The sequence below is a fragment of the Salvelinus namaycush genome, unplaced genomic scaffold (genome assembly GCF_016432855.1).
Source record: "Salvelinus namaycush isolate Seneca unplaced genomic scaffold, SaNama_1.0 Scaffold1340, whole genome shotgun sequence".
NCBI lineage: Eukaryota > Metazoa > Chordata > Actinopteri > Salmoniformes > Salmonidae > Salvelinus > Salvelinus namaycush.
This window is the reverse complement of record NW_024058054.1, coordinates 1,436-27,973: the sequence shown is the minus strand read 5'-3', so window position 1 is coordinate 27,973 and position 26,538 is coordinate 1,436. Positions and strand designations below refer to the sequence as shown.

The 26,538-nt window shown below is 49.6% G+C and overlaps 1 long non-coding RNA gene across 1 annotated transcript; it reads left to right on the top strand.

The window, feature by feature from the left end:
- Positions 1–10,476: 10,476 nt before the first annotated feature.
- On the top strand, positions 10,477–22,667 carry LOC120036466. The gene is made up of 3 exons (XR_005474510.1): positions 10,477–10,622; positions 11,939–12,007; positions 22,574–22,667. It is a non-coding gene; the product is annotated as an uncharacterized LOC120036466 (long non-coding RNA).
- The last annotated feature ends 3,871 nt before the right edge of the window (positions 22,668–26,538 follow it).

The following is a 26,538-nucleotide window of genomic DNA, read 5'->3' as shown; positions in this document are numbered from 1 at the left end:
GCCATGAAGCCGGCTCTACATATCTGGCCTCCAGTACGTTTCCTCGGGCCGGTGTACATGGCACCAGCCTTACGCATGGTGTCCCCGGTTCGCCAACACAGCCCAGTGCGGGTTATTCCACCTCCCCGCACTGGACGGGCTACGGGGAGCATTCAACCAGGTAAGGTTGGGCAGGCTCAGTGCTCAAGGGAGCCAGTACGCCTGCACGGTCCGGTATATCCGGCGCCACCTTCCCGCCCCAGCTCAGTACCACCAGTGCCTACACCACGCACCAGGCTTCCAGTGCGTCTCCAGAGCCCTGTTCCTCCTCCACGCACTCTCCCTGTGGTGCGTGTCTCCAGCTCAGTGCCTCCAGTTCCGGCACCACGCATCAAGCCTCCTGTGCGTCTCCAGAGCCCTGTACGCACTGTTCCTTCTCCCCGCACTAGCCTTGAGGTGCGTGTCTCCAGTCCGGTACCACCAGTTCCGGCACCACGCACCAGGCCTGCTGTGCGCCTCAGCAGGTCGGAGTCGGTCGTCTGCCCAACGCCACCTGCACTGCTCGTCTGCCAAGCGCCGCCTGCACTGCTCGTCTGCCCAACGCCGCCTGCACTGCTCGTCTGCCCAACGCCGTCTGAGCCATCCGTCTGCCCAGCGCCGTCTGAGCCATCCGTCTGCCCAGCGCCGTCTGAGCCATCCGTTTGCCCAGCGCCGTCTGAGCCATCCGTCTGCCCAGCGCCGTCTGAGCCATCCGTCTGCCCAGCGCCATCTGAGCCATCCGTCTGCCCAGCGCCATCTGAGCCATCCGTCTGCCACGAGCCGCCCGTCTGTCCCGAGCCATTAGAGCCGTCCGTCAGTCAGGAGCCGCTAGAGCCGTCCGTCAGTCAGGAGCTGCCAGAGCCGCCAGCCAGTCAGGAGCTGCCAGAGCCGCCAGCCAGTCAGGAGCTGCCAGAGCCGCCAGCCAGTCAGGAGCTGCCAGAGCCGCCAGCCAGTCAGGAGCTGCCAGAGCCGCCAGCCAGTCAGGAGCTGCCCGAGCCGCCAGCCAGTCAGGAGCTGCCAGAGCCGCCAGCCAGTCAGGAGCTGCCAGAGCCGCCAGCCAGTCAGGAGCTGCCAGAGCCGCCAGCCAGTCAGGAGCTGCCAGAGCCGCCCTCCAGTCATGAGCCGCCCTCCAGTCATGAGCCGCCCTCCAGTCATGAGCCGCCCTCCAGTCATGAGCCGCCCTCCAGTCATGAGCCGCCCTCCAGTCATGAGCCGCCCTCCAGTCATGAGCTGCCCTCCAGTCATGAGCTGCCCTACAGTCATGAGCTGCCTTCCAGTCATGAGCTGCCCCACAGTCATGAGCTGCCCCACAGTCATGAGCTCCCCCACAGTCATGAGCTGCCACTCAGTCATGAGCTGCCACTCAGTCCGGAGCTGCCACTCAGTCCGGAGCTGCCACCCAGTCCGGAGCTGCCACCCAGTCCGGAGCTGCCACTCAGTCCGGAGCTGCCAGTAGTCCAGAGTTGTCCCTCTGTCCTAAGCTACCTCTCTGTCCGGAGCGATCTCTCTGTCCTGAGCTACCTCTCTGTCCTGAGCTACCTCTCTGTCCTGAGCTACCTCTCTGTCCTGAGCTACCTCTCTGTCCTGAGTTCTCTCCTCTATTTAGGAGGGGCGTTGGTGAAGGTTCCTGGACCATGGTCGGGGGCGAGGGTCGCCACTCAAGGGACGCTAAGGAGGGGGACAAAGACAGTGGTGGAGTGGTGTCCTCGTCCACCGCCGGAGCCGCCACCGCGGACAGATGCCCACCCAGACCCTCCCCTTGAGTTTTAGGGGTGCGCCCGGAGTTCGCACCTTGAGGGGGGGGTTCTGTCACGTTCCTGACCTGTTTTCTGTTGTTTTGTATGTGTTTAGTTGGTCAGGGCGTGAGTTGGGGTGGGTAGTCTATGTTATGTGTTTTCTATGTTGGGTTAATGTGTTGCCTGGTATGGTTCTCAATTAGAGGCAGGTGTTTGACGTTTCCTCTGATTGAGAACCATATTAAGGTAGGTTGTTCTCACTGTTTGTTTGTGGGTGATTGTTCCTGTGTCTGTGTATACCACATGGGACTGTTTCGTTTGTTCGTTCGTTTTAGGTAGTCTGTTCCTGTTCGTGCGTTCTTCGTCTATATGTAAGTTCGTTTGTTTCAGGTTTGTTGCCTTCGTTTATTGTTTTGTAGTTTGTTCTAGTGTTCATTAGTGTTTCGTCTTTCATTTAATAAATCAGTATGTATTCATCACCCGCTGCGCCTTGGTCCGTTCATTCACCACAAGACGAACGTTACAGAATCACCCACCAAACCCGGATCAAGCAGCGGGTTAACGGGCAGCAGCGACAGCAGCAGTGGGTCAAGGAGGAATGGACATGGGAGGAGATTCTGGACGGAGAAGGACCCTGGGCAGAGTCAGAGGAGTGTCGCCGCCCCAAAGCGGAGCTGGAGGCATCTAAAGCGGAGAGGCGGCATTATGAGTCGCTAGCAAGGCAGAGCGGCTGGAAGCCCGAGAGGCTCACCCAAAAATGTCTTGGGGGGGGGGGGGCTAAAGGGGAGTGTGGCGAAGTCAGGTAGGAGACCTGCGCCAACTTCCCGGGCTTACCGTGGAGAGCGAGAGTACGGGCAGACACCGTGTTACGCAGTAGAGCGCATGGTGTCTCCTGTACGTGTTCATAGCCCGGTGCGGGTTATTCCACCTCCCCGCACTAGCCGGGCTAGATTGAGCATTGAGCCAAGTGCCATGAAGCCGGCTCTACATATCTGGCCTCCAGTACGTTTCCTCGGGCCGGTGTACATGGCACCAGCCTTACGCATGGTGTCCCCGGTTCGCCAACACAGCCCAGTGCGGGTTATTCCACCTCCCCGCACTGGACGGGCTACGGGGAGCATTCAACCAGGTAAGGTTGGGCAGGCTCAGTGCTCAAGGGAGCCAGTACGCCTGCACGGTCCGGTATATCCGGCGCCACCTTCCCGCCCCAGCTCAGTACCACCAGTGCCTACACCACGCACCAGGCTTCCAGTGCGTCTCCAGAGCCCTGTTCCTCCTCCACGCACTCTCCCTGTGGTGCGTGTCTCCAGCTCAGTGCCTCCAGTTCCGGCACCACGCATCAAGCCTCCTGTGCGTCTCCAGAGCCCTGTACGCACTGTTCCTTCTCCCCGCACTAGCCTTGAGGTGCGTGTCTCCAGTCCGGTACCACCAGTTCCGGCACCACGCACCAGGCCTGCTGTGCGCCTCAGCAGGTCGGAGTCGGTCGTCTGCCCAACGCCACCTGCACTGCTCGTCTGCCAAGCGCCGCCTGCACTGCTCGTCTGCCCAACGCCGCCTGCACTGCTCGTCTGCCCAACGCCGTCTGAGCCATCCGTCTGCCCAGCGCCGTCTGAGCCATCCGTCTGCCCAGCGCCGTCTGAGCCATCCGTCTGCCCAGCGCCGTCTGAGCCATCCGTCTGCCCAGCGCCGTCTGAGCCATCCGTCTGCCCAGCGCCATCTGAGCCATCCGTCTGCCCAGCGCCATCTGAGCCATCCGTCTGCCACGAGCAGCCCGTCTGTCCCGAGCCATTAGAGCCGTCCGTCAGTCAGGAGCCGCTAGAGCCGTCCGTCAGTCAGGAGCTGCCAGAGCCGCCAGCCAGTCAGGAGCTGCCAGAGCCGCCAGCCAGTCAGGAGTTGCCAGAGCCGCCAGCCAGTCAGGAGCTGCCAGAGCCGCCAGCCAGTCAGGAGCTGCCAGAGCCGCCAGCCAGTCAGAAGCTGCCCGAGCCGCCAGCCAGTCAGGAGCTGCCAGAGCCGCCAGCCAGTCAGGAGCTGCCAGAGCCGCCAGCCAGTCAGGAGCTGCCAGAGCCGCCAGCCAGTCAGGAGCTGCCAGAGCCGCCAGCCAGTCAGGAGCTGCCAGAGCCGCCCTCCAGTCATGAGCCGCCCTCCAGTCATGAGCCGCCCTCCAGTCATGAGCCGCCCTCCAGTCATGAGCCGCCCTCCAGTCATGAGCCGCCCTCCAGTCATGAGCCGCCCTCCAGTCATGAGCTGCCCTCCAGTCATGAGCTGCCCTACAGTCATGAGCTGCCTTCCAGTCATGAGCTGCCCCACAGTCATGAGCTGCCCCACAGTCATGAGCTCCCCCACAGTCATGAGCTGCCACTCAGTCATGAGCTGCCACTCAGTCCGGAGCTGCCACTCAGTCCGGAGCTGCCACCCAGTCCGGAGCTGCCACCCAGTCCGGAGCTGCCACTCAGTCCGGAGCTGCCAGTAGTCCAGAGTTGTCCCTCTGTCCTAAGCTACCTCTCTGTCCGGAGCGATCTCTCTGTCCTGAGCTACCTCTCTGTCCTGAGCTACCTCTCTGTCCTGAGCTACCTCTCTGTCCTGAGCTACCTCTCTGTCCTGAGTTCTCTCCTCTATTTAGGAGGGGCGTTGGTGAAGGTTCCTGGACCATGGTCGGGGGCGAGGGTCGCCACTCAAGGGACGCTAAGGAGGGGGACAAAGACAGTGGTGGAGTGGTGTCCTCGTCCACCGCCGGAGCCGCCACCGCGGACAGATGCCCACCCAGACCCTCCCCTTGAGTTTTAGGGGTGCGCCCGGAGTTCGCACCTTGAGGGGGGGGTTCTGTCACGTTCCTGACCTGTTTTCTGTTGTTTTGTATGTGTTTAGTTGGTCAGGGCGTGAGTTGGGGTGGGTAGTCTATGTTATGTGTTTTCTATGTTGGGTTAATGTGTTGCCTGGTATGGCTCTCAATTAGAGGCAGGTGTTTGACGTTTCCTCTGATTGAGAACCATATTAAGGTAGGTTGTTCTCACTGTTTGTTTGTGGGTGATTGTTCCTGTGTCTGTGTATACCACACGGGACTGTTTCGTTTGTTCGTTCGTTTTAGGTAGTCTGTTCCTGTTCGTGCGTTCTTCGTCTATATGTACAAAAAATAATAATAATAATATGAATGTATGTACTTGTAAGTCGCTCTGGATAAGAGCGTCTGCTAAATGACTTAAATGTAAATGTAAATATGTAAGTTTGTTTGTTTCAGGTCTGTTGCCTTCGTTTATTGTTTTGTAGTTTGTTCTAGTGTTCATTAGTGTTTCGTCTTTCATTTAATAAATCAGTATGTATTCATCACCCGCTGCGCCTTGGTCCGTTCATTCACCACAAGACGAACGTTACACTGATAGGTTGGAGAACGTCCTCCGGAAGTTGTCATAATTGCTGTGTAAGTCTATGGAAGGCGGTGAGAACCATGAGCCTCCTAGGTTTTGTATTGAAGTCAATGTACCCAGAGGAGGACAGAAGCTAACTGTCACCATGGTGCTACCCTACAGAGTGCTGCTCAGGCTACTGTAGACATTCATTGCAAAACAGTGTTTTAATCAATTATTTGGTGACGTGATTATATTTAGTATAGTTTAATCTACAAAGGATAACTTTTTTTAACGTTTCACTATTTACATTTTTATGAAATTCAGTGAGGAGGATTGTCCTCCCCTTCCTCCTCTGAGGAGCCTCCACTGATTAAATATGATTTTACACAGAACTAATTCAAAGATGCCTCTGCTCCCACACACTGTCTTCTGAATGAGAGACCTGACGCTACCATGATTATCCACGATCGTGGTAGTATCCACATCTATTGGATAGGGGCTCCCGATTGGCTCAGCGGTCTAAGGCACTGCATCTCAGTGGTAGAGGTGTCACTGGTTCGAATCCAGGCTGTATCACAACTTGGGAGTCCCATAGGGCGGCGCACACTTGGCCCAGTGTCGTCCGGGTTTGGCTGGTGTAGGCCGTCATTGTAAATAAGAATTTGTTCATAACTTACTTGCCTAGTTAAATAAAGGTTACATGTTTTTTTTTAAAGCATTTATGTATAAGTGTTCAGAAACATATTCTATTCTTATTTACAATAAAAGTGACTCCAAAATGACACAATACATGTTTTACCATTAATTTCTGAAAATAATCTGAAACACAACCAAAACTGTCACGACTTCCGCCGAAGTTGGCCCCTCTCCTTGTTCGGGCGGCGTTCGGCGGTCGACGTCACCGGCTTTATAGTCACCACCGATCCATGTTTCATTTTGTTTTGTCTTCATTGTACACACCTGGTTTCCACTCCATAATCATGTTCCTTATCTAACCCTCTGGCTTCCCCTTTTGTTTTGTGCGTGATTGTGTTTGTCAAGTGGTTCCGTGTACGTGTTCTGGATTGTTTATGTTTATCCTTGTTGGATTATTGTTGATATTGAGTAAATATCGTGGCTTTACTCATACCCGTGTCCTGCGCCTGACTCCGCTTCATTCCATTCACCTGGAACACTGACAAAAACAAACTACAAAATGCATCCAAATAGTTTGAAGAGTCACAAGCTTGATGTTGTCATTGTGTGCTAGAAATATGGGACCAAACACTAAACTTTTGCCAAAATGTTATACACTATAATAAGATTTGTCCAAATACTTATTAAATTGCATTGATTTCTAAACGGTAAAACAGATATGTATGAAAATACCCAAAGATATAATGTAACATTCTGTACTGTCGACCTCATATAAAACATTTGATCTCAAATCCCCAAATTCTGTAATATAAAGCCAAATGTAACATTTTAGCGTCACTGTCCAAATACACACTGTACGTAGGGGAGTAGTAGTCTACTGTCCAAATACACGCTGTACGTAGGGGAGTAGTAGTCTACTGTCCAAATACACGCTGTACGTAGGGGAGTAGTAGTCTACTGTCCAAATACACGCTGTACGTAGGGGAGTAGTAGTCTACTGTCCAAATACACGCTGTACGTAGGGGAGTAGTAGTCTACTGTCCAAATACACGCTGTACGTAGGGGAGTAGTAGTCTACTGTCCAAATACACACTGTACGTAGGGGAGTAGTAGTCTACTGTCCAAATACACGCTGTACGTAGGGGAGTAGTAGTCTACTGTCCAAATACACGCTGTACGTAGGGGAGTAGTAGTCTACTGTCCAAATACACGCTGTACGTAGGGGAGTAGTAGTCTACTGTCCAAATACACACTGTACGTAGGGGAGTAGTAGTCTACTGTCCAAATACACACTGTACGTAGGGGAGAGTACATTATAGTGCAGCAGTAGTCTGGAGGCCTGGATTTGAACCAGACCAAAGATGTCATGAAATAATAAGTAGTTTATCTCTGAACCAGAACAGAGTCAGTAGTTTATCTCTGAACCAGACAGAACAGAGTCAGTAGTTTATCTCTGAACCAGACAGAACATAGTCAGTAGTTTATCTCTGAACCAGACAGAACAGAGTCAGTAGTTTATCTCTGAACCAGAACAGAGTCAGTAGTTTATCTCTGAACCAGACAGAACAGAGTCAGTAGTTTATCTCTGAACCAGAACAGAGTTAGTAGTTTATCTCTGAACCAGAACAGAGTCAGTAGTTTATCTCTGAACCAGACAGAACAGAGTCAGTAGTTTATCTCTGAACCAGACAGAACAGAGTCAGTAGTTTATCTCTGAACCAGACAGAACAGAGTCAGTAGTTTATCTCTGAACCAGACAGAACAGAGTCAGTAGTTTATCTCTGAACCAGAACAGAGTCAGTAGTTTATCTCTGAACCAGACAGAACAGAGTCAGTAGTTTATCTCTGAACCAGACAGAACAGAGTCAGTAGTTTATCTCTGAACCAGACAGAACAGAGTCAGTAGTTTATCTCTGAACCAGACAGAACATAGTCAGTAGTTTATCTCTGAACCAGACAGAACAGGGTCAGTAGTTTATCTCTGAACCAGAACAGAGTCAGTAGTTTATCTCTGAACCAGACAGAACATAGTCAGTAGTTTATCTCTGAACCAGAACAGAGTCAGTAGTTTATCTCTGAACCAGACAGAACAGAGTCAGTAGTTTATCTCTGAACCAGACAGAACAGAGTCAGTAGTTTATCTCTGAACCAGACAGAACAGGGTCAGTAGTTTATCTCTGAACCAGAACAGGGTCAGTAGTTTATCTCTGAACCAGAACAGAGTCAGTAGTTTATCTCTGAACCAGACAGAACATAGTCAGTAGTTTATCTCTGAACCAGACAGAACAGAGTCAGTAGTTTATCTCTGAACCAGACAGAACAGAGTCAGTAGTTTATCTCTGAACCAGACAGAACAGAGTCAGTAGTTTATCTCTGAACCAGAACAGAGTCAGTAGTTTATCTCTGAACCAGACAGAACAGGGTCAGTAGTTTATCTCTGAACCAGAACAGAGTCAGTAGTTTATCTCTGAACCAGAACAGAGTCAGTAGTTTATCTCTGAACCAGACAGAACAGAGTCAGTAGTTTATCTCTGAACCAGACAGAACAGAGTCAGTAGTTTATCTCTGAACCAGACAGAACAGAGTCAGTAGTTTATCTCTGAACCAGACAGAACAGAGTCAGTAGTTTATCTCTGAACCAGACAGAACAGAGTCAGTAGTTTATCTCTGAACCAGACAGAACAGGGTCAGTAGTTTATCTCTGAACCAGACAGAACAGAGTCAGTAGTTTATCTCTGAACCAGAACAGAGTCAGTAGTTTATCTCTGAACCAGACAGAACAGGGTCAGTAGTTTATCTCTGAACCAGAACAGAACAGTCAGCATAACACAGCTTTTGATGTCTGCTCCCGCTTGTTTCCCCCTCCCCCGTCTCCCCTCGTCCCCGTCTCCCCATCCCCCGTCTCCCCCTCCCCTGTCTCCCCTCGTCTTTCCCCCCCGTCTCCCCTCGTCTCCCCCTCCCCCGTCTCCCCTCGTCTCCCCCGTCTCCCCTCGTCTCCGTCTCCCCCGTCTCCCCCTCGCCCGTCTCCCCCTCCCCCGTCTCACTCTCCCCCGTCTCCCCTCGTCTCACCCTCCCCCGTCTCCCCTCGTCTCCCCCTCCCTCGTCTCCCCCGTCTCCCCCTCCCCCGTATCCCCTCGTCTCCCCCTCCCTCGTCTCCCCCGTCTCACCCTCCCCCGTCTCCCCTCGTCTTCCCCCCCCCCCCCCGTCTCCCCTCGTCTTCCCCTCCCCCGTCTCCCCCCCCTCGTCTTAGCCCCCCCGTCTCCCCTCGTCTTCCCCTCCCCCGTCTCCCCTCGTCTCACTCTCCCCCGTCTCCCCCGTCTCACTCTCCCCCGTCTCCCCTCGTCTCCCCCGTCTCCCCTCGTCTCACCCTCCCCGTCTCACCCTCCCCTGTCTCCCCCCCCTCGTCTCCCCCTCCCTCGTCTCCCCCTCCCTCGTCTCCCCCTCCCCCGTCTCCCCTCGTCTCCCCCTCCCTCGTCTCCCCCGTCTCACCCTCCCCCGTCTCCCCTCGTCTCCCCCTCCCCCGTCTCCCCTCGTCTCTCCCCCCTCGTCTCCCCCTCCCCCGTCTCCCCTGGTCTCCCCCGTCTCCCCTCGTCTCACTCTCCCCCTCTACCAACCCAGCTGGATACTAAGCTATCCCTCAGTTAGCTGTTTGAACTGTGTCTATAATCTCTCTGGTCAAGGTCTTTTAGTAGTCGGTCAAAACGGATTCCAATCTAGTCAATCTACATGCAGCTCCCTGCTGAGCAGAGATGGGATGTGATGGGATGTTTTTAAAGGCTTGACGTTAGCTTTGACCTCGACGCTGTTCCTCTAAATCTGTCTGCATTTCATCCCAGTTGGAGGCTTTGCATGTGGATATCTGAGGCACCCATTTCATTTATTATGTCCAGGAAAATCCCCCAAAATGTGAAATGTCAGGCAAAAAATGATCCTATGTTAATTGATATCCCTGCTGTGTCTGTGGACTTAGTTTAATGAGATCAAAGTTATAGAGAGGAAAACTTGAGCTGCCAAGCTGTAAAAAGGTATGAAATTCGGGCCAATAATGTAGTTGCTTTTTGAAGTGAAGAATGTTTCTTACGTATTACTTTTTTCTAAGCTCAAAGTCAAGACATCTATCAAAGAGAAAGAGTCTAACAGGAAAAATAACTTTCACTGGGTTTTTCCCCCTGCATGGGAACATTAGCATTGTGAAGACTTGAGTCTTCTTGGGCCTCCCCTCTGAGCCTGGTTCCTCTCTAGTTTGTCCTGGCCACTGTGCTTTTGTTTCTGCTTGCTCTTTAGGGTTTAGGCTGAGGTTACTGTAAAACTGTTAGGGTTTAGGCTGAGGTTACTGTAAAACTGTTAGGGTTTAGGTTGAGGTTACTGTAAAACTGTTAGGGTTTAGGCTGAGGTTACTGTAAAACTGTTAGGATTTAGGCTGAGGTCACTGTAAAACTGTTAGGGTTTAGGCTGGGTTACTGTAAAACTGTTAGGGTTTAGGCTGAGGTTACTGTAAAACTGTTAGGGTTTAGGCTGAGGTTACTGTAAAAGGGTTAGGGTTTAGGCTGAGGTTACTGTAAAAGGGTTAGAGTTTGGCTGGGTTACTGTAAAAGTGTTAGGGTTTAGGCTGAGGTTACTGTAAAAGCACTTTCTGGTAACAGCTGATGTAAATAGGGCTATATGATTTATTGAATGAATTAATAAATGATTGAGTATCCCTTGTCCCCTTGCAGCCCCTGACGTCTCTGTCCCTGGCTGACTCTAAGCTGAAGACAGACCTGACCATTGTGCTGAATGCTCTGGGCAGCAACACCAGTCTGACCAGGGTGGATATCAGTGGGAACGCCATGGGAGACATGGGGGCTAAGATGCTGGCCAAGGCCCTGCAGATCAACAGCAAACTAAGGTGAGGAGAGGAATGCCTCAGACACTCTGATGATGGTTTGGTGAGGAGAGGACTGCCTCATACACTCTGATGATGGTTTGGTGAGGAGAGGACTGCCTCAGACACTCTGATGATGGTTTGGTGAGGAGAGGACTGCCTCAGACACTCTGATGATGGTTTGGTGAGGAGAGGACTGCCTCAGACACTCTGATGATGGTTTGGTGAGGAGAGGACTGCCTCAGACACTCTGATGATGGTTTGGTGAGGAGAGGACTGCCTCAGATACTCTGATGATGGTTTGGTGAGGAGAGGACTGCCTCAGACACTCTGATGATGGTTTGGAGAGGAGAGGACTGCCTCAGACACTCTGATGATGGGTTGGTGAGGAGAGGACTGCCTCAGACACTCTGATGATGGTTTGGAGAGTAGAGGACTGCCTCAGACACTCTGATGATGGTTTGGAGAGGAGAGGACTGCCTCAGACACTCTGATGATGGTTTGGTGAGGAGAGGACTGCCTCATACACTCTGATGATGGTTTGGAGAGGAGAGGACTGCCTCAGACACTCTGATAATGGTTTGGAGAGGAGAGGACTGCCTCAGATACTCTGATGATGGTTTGGTGAGGAGAGGACTGCCTCAGACACTCTGGTGATGGTTTGGAGAGGAGAGGACTGCCTCAGACACTCTGATGATGGTTTGGTGAGGAGAGGACTGCCTCAGACACTCTGATGATGGTTTGAATGAGGAGAGGACTGCCTCAGACACTCTGATGATGGTTTGGAGAGGAGAGGACTGCTTCAGACACTCTGATGATGGTTTGGAGAGGAGAGGACTGCCTCAGACACTCTGATGATGGTTTGGAGAGGAGAGGACTGCCTCAGACACTCTGATGATGGTTTGGAGAGGAGAGGACTGCCTCAGACACTCTGATGATGGTTTGGTGAGGAGAGGACTGCCTCAGACACTCTGGTGATGGTTTGGAGAGGAGAGAACTGCCTCAGACACTCTGATGATGGTTTGGAGAGTAGAGGACTGCCTCAGACACCCTGGTGATGGTTTGGAGAGGAGAGGACTGCCTCAGACACTCTGATGATGGTTTGGTGAGGAGAGGACTGCCTCAGACACCCTGGTGATGGTTTGGTGAGGAGAGGACTGCCTCAGACACTCTGATGATGGTTTGAATGATGACATATTTGAGTATTATGAGCAATTGATTTTAGATGTGCTCTGAAGCCTCTCTGAGTTTGTCTCTGTGTTAAAGTGTGTTACTGTAGATACAAGACAGAGGGATGGTTTGATATGTGATTGATAGATGCTTCTGATCTGTCTCTCCAGGACGGTGATCTGGGATAAGAACAACATCAGTCCTCAAGGTCTTCAGGATGTAGCTGCTGCTCTGGAGAAGTGAGTAGCAATGGGACTCTGTGTGTGTGTGTGTGTGTGTGTGTGTGTGTGTGTGTGTGTGTGTGTGTGTGTGTGTGTGTGTGTGTGTGTGTGAACTGTAACAGGGAAACTGTAACAGGGAGGAAGGATGTAGCAGACATATGAGGATGTCTCGAGGAGGGGAGAGGAGAGAGAAGGAGGGGAGGTGGAGAGGAGGAAGGAAGAGGATGGAAGAGGAGTGAAGGGGAGAGCCTCTGGAAAGAAATGGCAGAGATGGATCTCCTGGGTGGGGAGATACTGTGGTGGAGGCAGTAGGGGAGGAGCCAGAAATACAACCAGAGGACCAATGGAGATCTAGCTAGTACTGTAGTGAATATGACCAGAGGACCAATGGAGATCTAGCTAGTACTGTAGTGAATATGACCAGAGGACCAATGGAGATCTAGCTAGTACTGTAGTGAATATGACCAGAGGACCAATGGAGATCTAGCTAGTACTGTAGTGAATATGACCAGAGGACCAATGGAGATCTAGCTAGTACTGTAGTGAATATGACCAGAGGACCAATGGAGATCTAGCTAGTACTGTAGTGAATATGACCAGAGGACTAATGGAGATCTAGTACTGTAGTGAATATGACCAGAGGACCAATGGAGATCTAGCTAGTACTGTAGTGAATATGACCAGAGGACCAATGGAGATCTAGCTAGTACTGTAGTGAATATGACCAGAGGACCAATGGAGATCTAGCTAGTACTGTAGTGAATATGACCAGAGGACCAATGGAGATCTAGCTAGTACTGTAGTGAATATGACCAGAGGACTAATGGAGATCTAGTACTGTAGTGAATATGACCAGAGGACCAATGGAGATCTAGCTAGTACTGTAGTGAATATGACCAGAGGACCAATGGAGATCTAGCTAGTACTGTAGTGAATATGACCAGAGGACTAATGGAGATCTAGTACTGTAGTGAATATGACCAGAGGACCAATGGAGATCTAGCTAGTACTGTAGTGAATATGACCAGAGGACCAATGGAGATCTAGCTAGTACTGTAGTGAATATGACCAGAGGACCAATGGAGATCTAGCTAGTACTGTAGTGAATATGACCAGAGGACCAATGGAGATCTAGCTAGGACTGTAGTGAATATGACCAGAGGACTAATGGAGATCTAGCTAGTACTGTAGTGAATATGACCAGAGGACCAATGGAGATCTAGCTAGTACTGTGGTGAATATGACCAGAGGACCAATGGAGATCTAGCTAGTACTGTAGTGAATATGACCAGAGGACCAATGGAGATCTAGCTAGTACTGTAGTGAATATGACCAGAGGACCAATGGAGATCTAGCTAGTACTGTAGTGAATATGACCAGAGGACCAATGGAGATCTAGCTAGTACTGTAGTGAATATGACCAGAGGACCAATGGAGATCTAGCTAGTACTGTAGTGAATATGACCAGAGGACCAATGGAGATCTAGCTAGTACTGTAGTGAATATGACCAGAGGACTAATGGAGATCTAGCTAGTACTGTAGTGAATATGACCAGAGGACTAATGGAGATCTAGCTAGTACTGTAGTGAATATGACCAGAGGACCAATGGAGATCTAGCTAGTACTGTAGTGAATATGACCAGAGGACCAATGGAGATCTAGCTAGGACTGTAGTGAATATGACCAGAGGACCAATGGAGATCTAGCTAGTACTGTAGTGAATATGACCAGAGGACCAATGGAGATCTAGCTAGTACTGTAGTGAATATGACCAGAGGACCAATGGAGATCTAGCTAGTACTGTAGTGAATATGACCAGAGGACCAATGGAGATCTAGCTAGGACTGTAGTGAATATGACCAGAGGACCAATGGAGATCTAGCTAGTACTGTAGTGAATATGACCAGAGGACCAATGGAGATCTAGCTAGTACTGTAGTGAATATGACCAGAGGACTAATGGAGATCTAGCTAGTACTGTAGTGAATATGACCAGAGGACCAATGGAGATCTAGCTAGTACTGTAGTGAATATGACCAGAGGACCAATGGAGATCTAGCTAGTACTGTAGTGAATATGACCAGAGGACCAATGGAGATCTAGCTAGTACTGTAGTGAATATGACCAGAGGACCAATGGAGATCTAGCTAGTACTGTAGTGAATATGACCAGAGGACTAATGGAGATCTAGTACTGTAGTGAATATGACCAGAGGACCAATGGAGATCTAGCTAGTACTGTAGTGAATATGACCAGAGGACCAATGGAGATCTAGCTAGTACTGTAGTGAATATGACCAGAGGACCAATGGAGATCTAGCTAGTACTGTGGTGAATATGACCAGAGGACCAATGGAGATCTAGCTAGTACTGTAGTGAATATGACCAGAGGACCAATGGAGATCTAGCTAGGACTGTAGTGAATATGACCAGAGGACCAATGGAGATCTAGCTAGTACTGTAGTGAATATGACCAGAGGACCAATGGAGATCTAGCTAGTACTGTAGTGAATATGACCAGAGGACCAATGGAGATCTAGCTAGGACTGTAGTGAATATGACCAGAGGACCAATGGAGATCTAGCTAGTACTGTAGTGAATATGACCAGAGGACCAATGGAGATCTAGCTAGTACTGTAGTGAATATGACCAGAGGACCAATGGAGATCTAGCTAGGACTGTAGTGAATATGACCAGAGGACCAATGGAGATCTAGCTAGTACTGTAGTGAATATGACCAGAGGACCAATGGAGATCTAGCTAGTACTGTAGTGAATATTACCAGAGGACCAATGGAGATCTAGCTAGTACTGTAGTGAATATGACCAGAGGACCAATGGAGATCTAGCTAGGACTGTAGTGAATATGACCAGAGGACCAATGGAGATCTAGCTAGTACTGTAGTGAATATGACCAGAGGACCAATGGAGATCTAGCTAGGACTGTAGTGAATATGACCAGAGGACCAATGGAGATCTAGCTAGGACTGTAGTGAATATGACCAGAGGACCAATGGAGATCTAGCTAGTACTGTAGTGAATATGACCAGAGGACCAATGGAGATCTAGCTAGTACTGTAGTGAATATGACCAGAGGACCAATGGAGATCTAGCTAGGACTGTAGTGAATATGACCAGAAATACAATCAGAACAAATTCTTATTTACAATGACGGCCTAGGAACGGTGGGTTAACTGCCTTGTTCAGGGGCAGAACGACAGATTTCTACCTTGTCAGCTCAGGGATTCGATCTAGCAACCTTTCGATTACTGGCCCAACGCTCTAACCACCTGCCGCCCCTCCACTCTAACCACTAGGCTACCTGCCGCCCCTACACTCTAACCACTAGTCTACCTGCCGCCCCTACACTCTAACCACTAGGCTACCTGCCGCCCCTACACTCTAACCACTAGGCTACCTGCAGTCCCTACACTCTAACCACTAGTCTACCTGCCGCCCCTACACTCTAACCACTAGGCTACCTGCCGCCCCTACACTCTAACCACTAGGCTACCTGCAGTCCCTCCACTCTAACCACTAGGCTACCTGCCGCCCCTACACTCTAACCACTAGGCTACCTGCCGCCCCTACACTCTAACCACTAGGCTACCAGGCTACCTGCCGTCCCTACACACTAACCACTAGGCTACCTGCCGTCCCTACACTCTAACCACTAGGCTACCTGCCCCCCCTACACTCTAACCACTAGGCTACCTGCCGTCCCTACACTCTAACCACTAGGCTACCTGCCCCCCCTACACTCTAACCACTAGGCTACCTGCCCCCCCTACACTCTAACCACTAGGCTACCTGCCGCCCCTACACTCTAACCACTAGGCTACCTGCCGCCCCTACACTCTAACCACTAGGCTACCTGCAGTCCCTCCACTCTAACCACTAGGCTACCTGCCGCCCCTACACTCTAACCACTAGGCTACCTGCCGCCCCTACACTCTAACCACTAGGCTACCTGCCGTCCCTACACTCTAACCACTAGGCTACCTGCCCCCCCTACACTCTAACCACTAGGCTACCTGCCCCCCCTACACTCTAACCACTAGGCTACCTGCCGCCCCTACACTCTAACCACTAGACTACCTGCCGTCCCTACACTCTAACCACTAGTCTACCTGCCGTCCCTACACTCTAACCACTAGGCTACCTGCCGTCCCTACACTCTAACCACTAGGCTACCTGCCGCCCCTACACTCTAACCACTAGGCTACCTGCCGCCCCTACACTCTAACCACTAGGCTACCAGGCTACCTGCCGTCCCTACACACTAACCACTAGGCTACCTGCCGTCCCTACACTCTAACCACTAGGCTACCTGCCGCCCCTACACTCTAACCACTAGGCTACCTGCAGTCCCTCCACTCTAACCACTAGGTTACCTGCCGCCCCTACACTCTAACCACTAGGCTACCTGCCGCCCCTACACTCTAACCACTAGGCTACCTGCCGTCCCTACACTCTAACCACTAGGCTACCTGCCCCCCCTACACTCTAACCACTAGGCTACCTGCCCCCCCTACACTCTAACCACTAGGCTACCTGCCGCCCCTACACTCTAACCACTAGGCTACCTGCCGCCCCTACACTCTAACCACTAGACTACCTGCCGTCCCTACACTCTAACCACTAGGCTACCTGCCGTCCCTACACTCTAACCACTAGGCTACCTGCCGCCCCTACACTCTAACCACTAGGCTACCTGCAGTCCCTCCACTCTAACCACTAGGCTACCTGCCGCCCCTACACTCTAACCACTAGGCTACCAGGCTACCTGCCGTCCCTACACACTAACCACTAGGCTACCTGCCGTCCCTCCACTCTAACCACTAGGCTACCTGCCGCCCCTACACTCTAACCACTAGGCTACCAGGCTACCTGCCGTCCCTACACTCTAACCACTAGGCTACCTGCCGTCCCTACACTCTAACCACTAGGCTATCTGACGTCCCTACACTCTAACCACTAGGCTACCTGCCGCCCCTACACTCTAACCACTAGGCTACCTGCCGTCCCTACACTCTAACCACTAGGCTACCTGCCGTCCCCACACTCTAACCACTAGGCTACCTGCCGCCCCTACACTCTAACCACTAGGCTACCTGCCCCCCCTACACTCTAACCACTAGGCTACCTGCCGTCCCTACACTCTAACCACTAGGCTACCTGCCGTCCCTACACTCTAACCACTAGGCTACCTGCCGCCCCTACACTCTAACCACTAGACTACCTGCCGTCCCTACACTCTAACCACTAGGCTACCTGCCCCCCCTACACTCTAACCACTAGGCTACCTGCCGCCCCTACACTCTAACCACTAGGCTACCTGCCGCCCCTACACTCTAACCACTAGGCTACCTGCCCCCCCTACACTCTAACCACTAGTCTACCTGCCGTCCCTACACTCTAACCACTAGGCTACCTGCCGTCCCTACACTCTAACCACTAGTCTACCTGCCGTCCCTACACTCTAACCACTAGGCTACCCGCCGCCCCTACACTCTAACCACTAGGCTACCTGCCGCCCCTACACTCTAACCACTAGGCTACCTGCCGCCCCTACACTCTAACCACTAGGCTACCTGCCGCCCCTACACTCTAACCACTAGTCTACCTGCCGCCCCATGGATCAGTCTACTGTGGTGAACTATTATGACCAGAAACACTTCCAGAATACAAATGATGATACAGCAGGCTGCTGTGGTGAGGACAGAAAACAGTGTGGTTATTGTGTTCCTCTCTGCTCCACTTGGCTCGGGGCCTGCTGTTCATCCCGGGCAGCACAGACAGGGTGGAGGGGGAGAGAGAGAGGGTTGAATGGGGGGTAGAGAGGAGGTTAGCAGAGAGAGAGAGAGGTAGAGGAGAGGGGTGAGGAAGAGAGAGAGTGGAGCGTGCAGCAGGAGAGAAATAGGATAGGGAGACAGAAGAGAGAGGGTGAGGGAGAGAGATAGAAAAGGGGTGGGGAGAGGAGAGAGAAGAGAGGTGGGGTGAGGAGAGAGAAAAGAGAGAGGGTGGAGGAGAGAGAAGAGAGAGGGTGGGGGAGAGAGAGAGAGAAGAGGGGTGGGGGAGAGTTGAGGAGAGAGAAGAGGGGTGGGGTGAGGAGAGAGAGAAGAGAGAGGGTGGGGGAGAGAGAGAGAAGAGGGGTGGGGGAGAGTTGAGGAGAGAGAAGAGAGGTGGGGTGAGGAGAGAGAGAGAGAGAGAGAAGAGAGAGGGTGGGGGAGAGGAGAAGAGAGAGGGTTGGGGAATCGGGAGAGAGAGAGAGAGAGGGGGGAGGGGAGGAATGGCAGACAAGCACCAGACAGGGTACCATGTGATTGGCTGTCTATGAATTTAGAGCTGAATGATATTAGAATCCACTCAGTCATGAGTGTCTGGACAATTACTTTGTTTCATCCTCATTTAAATCGAATCTACATTCTGTAATTGCTGCATAACAATAAGCGTTGGCTGGCTGGATGCTTACCTAGCGCCCTGTGATGAATCTGGGAGGCTGGTGATTTGTAATTTGCTTTGTGATGAGGATGGATGTGGACCCTGTGGCACACATGGTGGAGAGGAGAGGGGAGAGGGAGAGAGGAGAGAGAAGGGAAGAGATGGAGAGAGGAGAGAGGGATCGAGAAGGGGAGAGATGGAGAGAGGAGAGGGAGAGAGAAGGGAAGAGAGGGAGAGAGGGGAGAGGGAGCGAGAAGGGGAGAGATGGAGAGAGGAGAGGGAGAGAGAAGGGAAGAGAGGGAGAGAGGGGAGAGGGAGCAGAGAGAGAGAGGGGAGAGGGAGAGAGACCGTCACATACACATGGTTAGCAGATGTTATTGTGGGTGTAATGAAATGCTTGTGCTTCTAGTTCCGACAGTGCAGTAATATCTAACAAGTAATCTAACAATTCCCCAACAACTACCTAATACACACACATCTAAAGGGGTGAATGAGAATATGTACATATAAATATATGGATGAGCGATGGCTTGTGTAGACCGCACCACCCTCTGCAGAACCTTGCGGTTGAGGGCGGAGCAGTTGCCGTACCAGGCTGTGATACAGCCCGACAGGATTCTCTCGATTGTGCATCCGTAAAAGTTTGTCATGGTTTTGGGTGACAAGCCACATTTCTTCAGCCTCCTGAGGTTGAAGAGGCGCTGTTACGCCTTCTTCACCACACTGTCAGCGACAATAAATGCATCCTCAGGATATATGGTTTCCAGTTTACATAGAGTCCAGTGAAGTTCCTTGAGGGCCTATAGATAAGAGATAACTAGCCATCTTTAGGTTAACACCCTGGGTTTACTAGAGAAGTGGCCATCTTTAGGTAAACACCCTGGGTTTACTAGAGAAGTGGCCATCTTTAGGTAAACACCCTGGGTTTACTAGAGAAGTGGCCATCTTTAGGTTAACACCCTGGGTTTACTAGAGAAGTGGTCATCTTTAGGTTAACACCCTGGGTTTACTAGAGAAGTGGCCATCTTTAGGTAAACACCCTGGGTTTACTAGAGAAGTGGCCATCTTTAGGTAAACACCCTCGGTTTACTAGATACCTGGTCATCTTTAGGTAAACACCCTGGGTTTACTAGAGAAGTGGCCATCTTTAGGTAAACACCCTGGGTTTACTAGAGAAGTGGCCATCTTTAGGTTAACACCCTGGGTTTACTAGAGAAGTGGCCATCTTTAGGTAAACACCCTGGGTTTACTAGAGAAGTGGCCATCTTCAGGTAAACACCCTGGGTTTACTAGAGAAGTGGCCATCTTTAGGTAAACACCCTGGGTTTACTAGAGAAGTGGCCATCTTCAGGTAAACACCCTGGGTTTACTAGAGAAGTGGCCATCTTTAGGTAAACACCCTGGGTTTACTAGAGAAGTGGCCATCTTTAGGTTAACACCCTGGGTTTACTAGAGAAGTGGCCATCTTTAGGTATACACCCTGGGTTTACTAGAGAAGTGGCCATCTTTAGGTAAACACCCTGGGTTTACTAGAGAAGTGGCCATCTTTAGGTAAACACCCTGGGTTTACTAGAGAAGTGGCCATCTTCAGGTAAACACCCTGGGTTTACTAGAGAAGTGGCCATCTTTAGGTAAACACCCTGGGTTTACTAGAGAAGTGGCCATCTTTAGGTTAACACCCTGGGTTTACTAGAGAAGTGGTCATCTTTAGGTAAACACCCTGGGTTTACTAGAGAAGTGGCCATCTTTAGGTAAACTCCCTGGGTTTATTACTACTGTAAAGGTTGTTTCAGGCTTTATGTTCTCCCCAACCTCATATTCCCATCGGCCAAACCTGTGCCTCTGTCTGAATAGACCCGGTTCAGTCTGCTACCTGCTCTGGCTGTGATTTCACTGAGGAATAGTGAAACGTCAGGTCCGTCTGACTGAACATGTGGTCCTGTTCCTTACCTGTCCCTCAGAGACATAGAGCTGCATCTCGCTAAATACAAAAGACATTTTCAAAGTGACTGTTGGTTTTTACAGTGAAATCAATCCAAAGATGTTTCTGGAGCGTTGGCTTGTTGTGAGACTGTTGGATCAAAGCCCCTATAGTGAGTTGATGTATGTTCTAATTGTCCCAGATGAGCCGTGTTTGAAGGGGGTTCCAGTTATGTAGAGGAGTGTGTTAGATCAGGTACTGTAGGAGCTAGTAGTCCTTGAGTCTGTGTAAGGTTCCGTCATTAACTATTCCCTTTAGTGACACACTGAGGCCTTTCTGACTACAGATGAAGAATGAATCTTCCGTTGAGCTGCTTCACCTGAGGGACAGACACTCAATCAGTTCTCTCTCTCTCTCTCTCTCTCTCTCTCTCTCTCTCTCTCTCTCTCTCTCTCTCTCTCTCTCTCTCTCTCTCTCTCTCTCTCTCTCTCTCTCTCTCTCTCTCTCTCTCTCTCTCTCTCTCTCTCTCTCTCTCTCTCTCTCTCTCTCTCTCTCTCTCTCTCTCTCTCTCTCTCTCTCTCTCTCTCTCTCTCTCTCTCTCTCTCTCTCTCTCTCTCTCTCTCTCTCTCTCTCTCTCTCTCTCTCTCTCTCATTATTAATGTACTATTCTGGGCTGACTTTCCAACTGCAGAGGATCGGTAAACTCACTTATCGATGTCAAGTCCCAATCAATTAGGAGATGAAATGGCTTGTTTCAGACCTACTCTTCTCTCTGTCAGCAGCCAGAGGCTGGGCCCTCATATACACATACAGTCACACACACACACACACACACACACACACACACACACACACACACACACACAGAGTGTCTTGTACAACTAACCTTGTAGGGACACAAAATTCAGTCATATTTTCCCTAACCGTTAACCCTAAATTTAGCCCCAAAACCTAACCCTAATTCTAACCTTAACCCTAAACCCCCTAGAAATAGCATTTGACCTTGTGGGGGCTAACAAAATTGGGTCCCCACAAGTATAGTTAAACACGTCCATACAGACACACACACACACACACACACACACACACACACACACACACACACACACACACACACACACACACACATATCATATATATATATATACACACACACACACACACACACACACACACACACACACACACACACACACACACACACACACACACACACACACACACATCCAGAGGGTGGGCCTCTCTTGATGTGTTCTAGTCTGTCGTTGTAGCCTTTATAATGCTAAAAGAATCACATTAGTTGACTCAGATACTGTATGCATTATAATGCTAAAAGAATCACATTAGTTGAATCAGATACTGTATGCATTATAATGCTAAAAGAATCACATTAGTTGAATCAGATACTGTATACATTATAATGCTAAAAGAATCACATTAGTTGAATCAGATACTGTATACATTATAATGCTACAAGAATCACATTAGTTGAATCAGATACTGTATGCATTATAATGCTAAAAGAATCACATTAGTTGAATCAGATACTGTATACATTATAATGCTACAAGAATCACATTAGTTGATTCAGGTACTGTATGCATTATGATGCTAAAAGAATCACATTAGTTGAATCAGATACTGTATACATTAGAATGCTACAAGAATCACATTAGTTGAATCAGATACTGTATACATTATAATGCTAAAAGAATCACATTAGTTGAATCAGATACGGTATACATTATAATGCTAAAAGAATCACATTAGTTGAATCAGATACTGTATGCATTATAATGCTAAAAGAATCACATTAGTTGAATCAGATACTGTATGCATTATAATGCTACAAGAATCACATTAGTTGAATCAGATACTGTATACATTATAATGCTAAAAGAATCACATTAGTTGAATCAGATACTGTATACATTATAATGCTAAAAGAATCACATTAGTTGAATCAGATACTGTATACATTATGATGTTAGAACCAATACAGCCACATTATAGTAGTCAGGAATATTTGAATAGTTCAAGACTGGCTTTTAAACCAATTCAGATTTCTATAACTAATCGGGTCATAATATCTGTTTAAATATAAATACAGCAATCAAATATGAATGACAATATATGGTTAAATATGACTGTAATGAATAAATACATTATACTATGTGTTTAAACTATGCTAAATTTATGAGACTGTCCATCTCCTTGACAGAAACTTCACCATCCGGTTCATGCCTATCCCCATCATCGATGCGTCTCAGGCTCTCAAAGCCAGCCCTGAGAAGACTGAGGACGCCCTGCTCAAGGTGAGTCAGACTCTTAAAGCCCTGAGAAGACTGAGGACGCCCTGCTCAAGGTGAGTCAGACTCTTAAAGCCCTGAGAAGACTGAGGACGCCCTGCTCAAGGTGAGTCAGACTCTTAAAGCCCTGAGAAGACTGAGGATGCCCTGCTCAAGGTGAGTCAGACTCTTAAAGCCCTGAGAAGACTGAGGACGCCCTGCTCAAGGTGAGTCAGACTCTTAAAGCCCTGAGAAGACTGAGGACACCCTGCTCAAGGTGAGTCAGACTCTTAAAGCCTCTGAGAAGACTGAGGACGCCCTGCTCAAGGTGAGTCAGGCTCTTAAAGCCCTGAGAAGACTGAGGACGCCCTGCTCAAGGTGAGTCAGACTCTTAAAGCCTCTGAGAAGACTGAGGACGCCCTGCTCAAGGTGAGTCAGACTCTTAAAGCCCTGAGAAGACTGAGGACGCCCTGCTCAAGGTGAGTCAGACTCTTAAAGCCCTGAGAAGACTGAGGACGCCCTGCTCAAGGTGAGTCAGGCTCTTAAAGCCTCTGAGAAGACTGAGGACGCCCTGCTCAAGGTGAGTCAGACTCTTAAAATCTCTGAGGACCTGGTTGAACCATGGTTGAACTATCAATCAATATCATTATTTTTCCATTTGGGATTTATTGTGTAGTCTGGGTACAAAAACAACATATATATTCACCTAACACACACATACGATAACAAAAGCTATGAGTTATAACCATTGTGCTACTTGGATATCATTGCTATGACAAATGGCTGACAGAGTCTCTCTGCTCTCTTCAGATTGAGAACTACCTGTTCCGGAACCATGAGACTCGTCAATACCTCCAGGAGCAGGCTTACCGCCTCCAACAGGGCATCGTTACCACCACCACTCAACAGGTAGCACAACAGTAAAGATACAGCACCATCTAAATACAGCTGCAGAGGTAAAACGGGGGTCAGCAACACAGGGGGTCAGCGACACGTGGGTCAGCGACACAGGGGGTCAGCAACACAGGGGGTCAGCAACATGGGGGTCAGCGACACAGGGGGTCAGCGACACAGGGGGTCAGCGACACGGGGGGTCAGCGACACGGAGTCAGCGACACGGAGTCAGCAACACGGAGTCAGCAACACAGGGGGTCAGCGACACGGAGTCAGCGACACGGAGTCAGCAACACAGGGGGTCAGCAACACGGGGGTCTGCAACACAGGGGGTCAGCAACACGGGGGTCAGCGACACGGGGGTCAGCGACACGTGGGTCAGCAACACGGGGGGTCAGCGACACGGGGGTCAGCGACACAGGGGGTCTGCAACACGGGGGGTCAGCGACACGGGGGTCAGCGACACAGGGGGTCAGCGAACACATGGGTCAGCGACACGGGGGGTCAGCGACACGGGGGGGTCAGCGACACGGGGGGTCAGCAACACGGGGGTCAGCGACACAGAGGGTCAGCGACACGGGGGTCAGCGACACGGGGGTCAGCGACACAGGGGGTCAGCGACACGGGGGTCAGCGACACAGGGGTCAGCGACACGGGGGTCAGCGACACGGGGGTCAGCAACACAGGGGTCCTAGCTCGACTTGATTTAGTTGAGTTATTGAGCATAGCATTGTGTTTAATCACCCCACTAAAAGCCTGTAATCTCCCTCCTGTGAAACTGTCTCCCCTGACCACTGATTAACACTGAGGTCGCTCCTGTGAAACTGTCTCCCCTGACCACTGATTAACACTGAGGTCCCTCCTGTGAAACTGTCTCCCCTGACCGCTGGTTAACACTGAGGTCCCGCCTATGAAACTGTCTCCCCTGACCACTGGTTAACACTGAGGTCCCTCCTGTGAAACTGTCTCCCCTGACCACTGGTTAACACTGAGGTCCCTCCTGTTAAACTGTCTCCCCTGACCACTGATTAACACTGAGGTCACTTGGGGGAGCAGGGGTCAGGCTAACTGTTTTGATTGGGTGGCAGCATCATGTTGTGGGGGTGCTTTGCTGCAGGGGGACTGGTGCTCTTCACAAAATAGATGGCATCATGAGGAAGGATAATTATGTGGATATATTAAAGCAACATCTCAAGACATCAGTCAGGAAGTGAAAGCTTGGTTGCAAATGGGTCTTCCAAATGGACAATGACCCCAAGCATACTTCCAAAGTTATGGCAAAATGACTTAAGGACAATAAAGTCAAGGTATTGGAATGGCCATCACAAAGCCCTGACCTCAACCCTATAGAACATTTGTGGGCAGAACTGGAAAAGTGTGTGCGAGCAAGAAGGCCTACAACCATGACTCAGTTACACCAGTTATGTGAGACACGATGCTTAGTGATTCATTTCATGGTGTAGATGAGACACGATTCTTAGTGATTCATTTCATGGTGAAGATGAGACACGATTCTCAGTGATTCATTTCATGGTGTAGATGAGACATGATGCTTAGTGATTCATTTCATGGTGAAGATGAGACACGATGCTTAGTGATTCATTTCATGGTGAAGATGAGACACGATTCTCAGTGATTCATTTCATGGTGAAGATGAGACACGATTCTCAGTGATTCATTTCATGGTGAAGATGAGACACGATTCTTAGTGATTCATTTCATGGTGAAGATGAGACACGATTCTTAGTGATTCATTTCATGGTGAAGATGAGACACGATTCTTAGTGATTCATTTCATGGTGAAGATGAGACACGATTCTTAGTGATTCATTTCATGGTGAAGATGAGACACGATTCTCAGTGATTCATTTCATGGTGTAGATGAGACATGATGCTTAGTGATTCATTTCATGGTGAAGATGAGAATATGCTTAGTGATTCATTTCATGGTGAAGATGAGACACGATGCTTAGTGATTCATTTCATGGTGAAGATGAGACACGATTCTCAGTGATTCATTTCATGGTGAAGATGAGACATGATGCTTAGTGATTCATTTCATGGTGAAGATGAGACACGATTCTCAGTGATTCATTTCATGGTGTAGATGAGACATGATGCTTAGTGATTCATTTCATGGTGAAGATGAGACGATGCTTAGTGATTCATTTCATGGTGAAGATGAGACACGATGCTTAGTGATTCATTTCATGGTGAAGATGAGACACGATTCTCAGTGATTCATTTCATGGTGAAGATGAGACATGATGCTTAGTGATTCATTTCATGGTGAAGATGAGACACGATGCTTAGTGATTCATTTCATGGTGAAGATGAGACATGATGCTTAGTGATTCATTTCATGGTGAAGATGAGACATGATGCTTAGTGATTCATTTCATGGTGAAGATGAGACACGATTCTTAGTGATTCATTTCATGGTGAAGATGAGACACGATGCTTAGTGATTCATTTCATGGTGAAGATGAGACATGATGCTTAGTGATTCATTTCATGGTGAAGATGAGACACGATGCTTAGTGATTCATTTCATGGTGAAGATGAGACACGATTCTCAGTGATTCATTTCATGGTGAAGATGAGACGATGCTTAGTGATTCATTTCATGGTGAAGATGAGACGATGCTTAGTGATTCATTTCATGGTGTAGATGTGTGACGGTTTGTATTTCCTGTAATTTGAGAGGAGTGTAAAGAGATTGTATTGTCATCTGAAGATGATTCAAGTTTGTCCTCAAGATGCTCTGAAGTCCTGTCTACTATTCCTCTCAGATTGTCTTCCGTCTTGAGTTAAGGGGGATATTAGGTTTCACTGCTCGACAGATAACTGCTTTGTTCCTGTCTCACACTCGTCTTCTTCTTCAGATGATTGACAGGATCTGTGTGAAAGTCCAGGACCATCTCAACTCCCTGAGGAACTCAGAGACAGACGTGATCTTAGACGACGTCAAGACGGCCGAAAACCTGATGAAGGATGCCAGGAA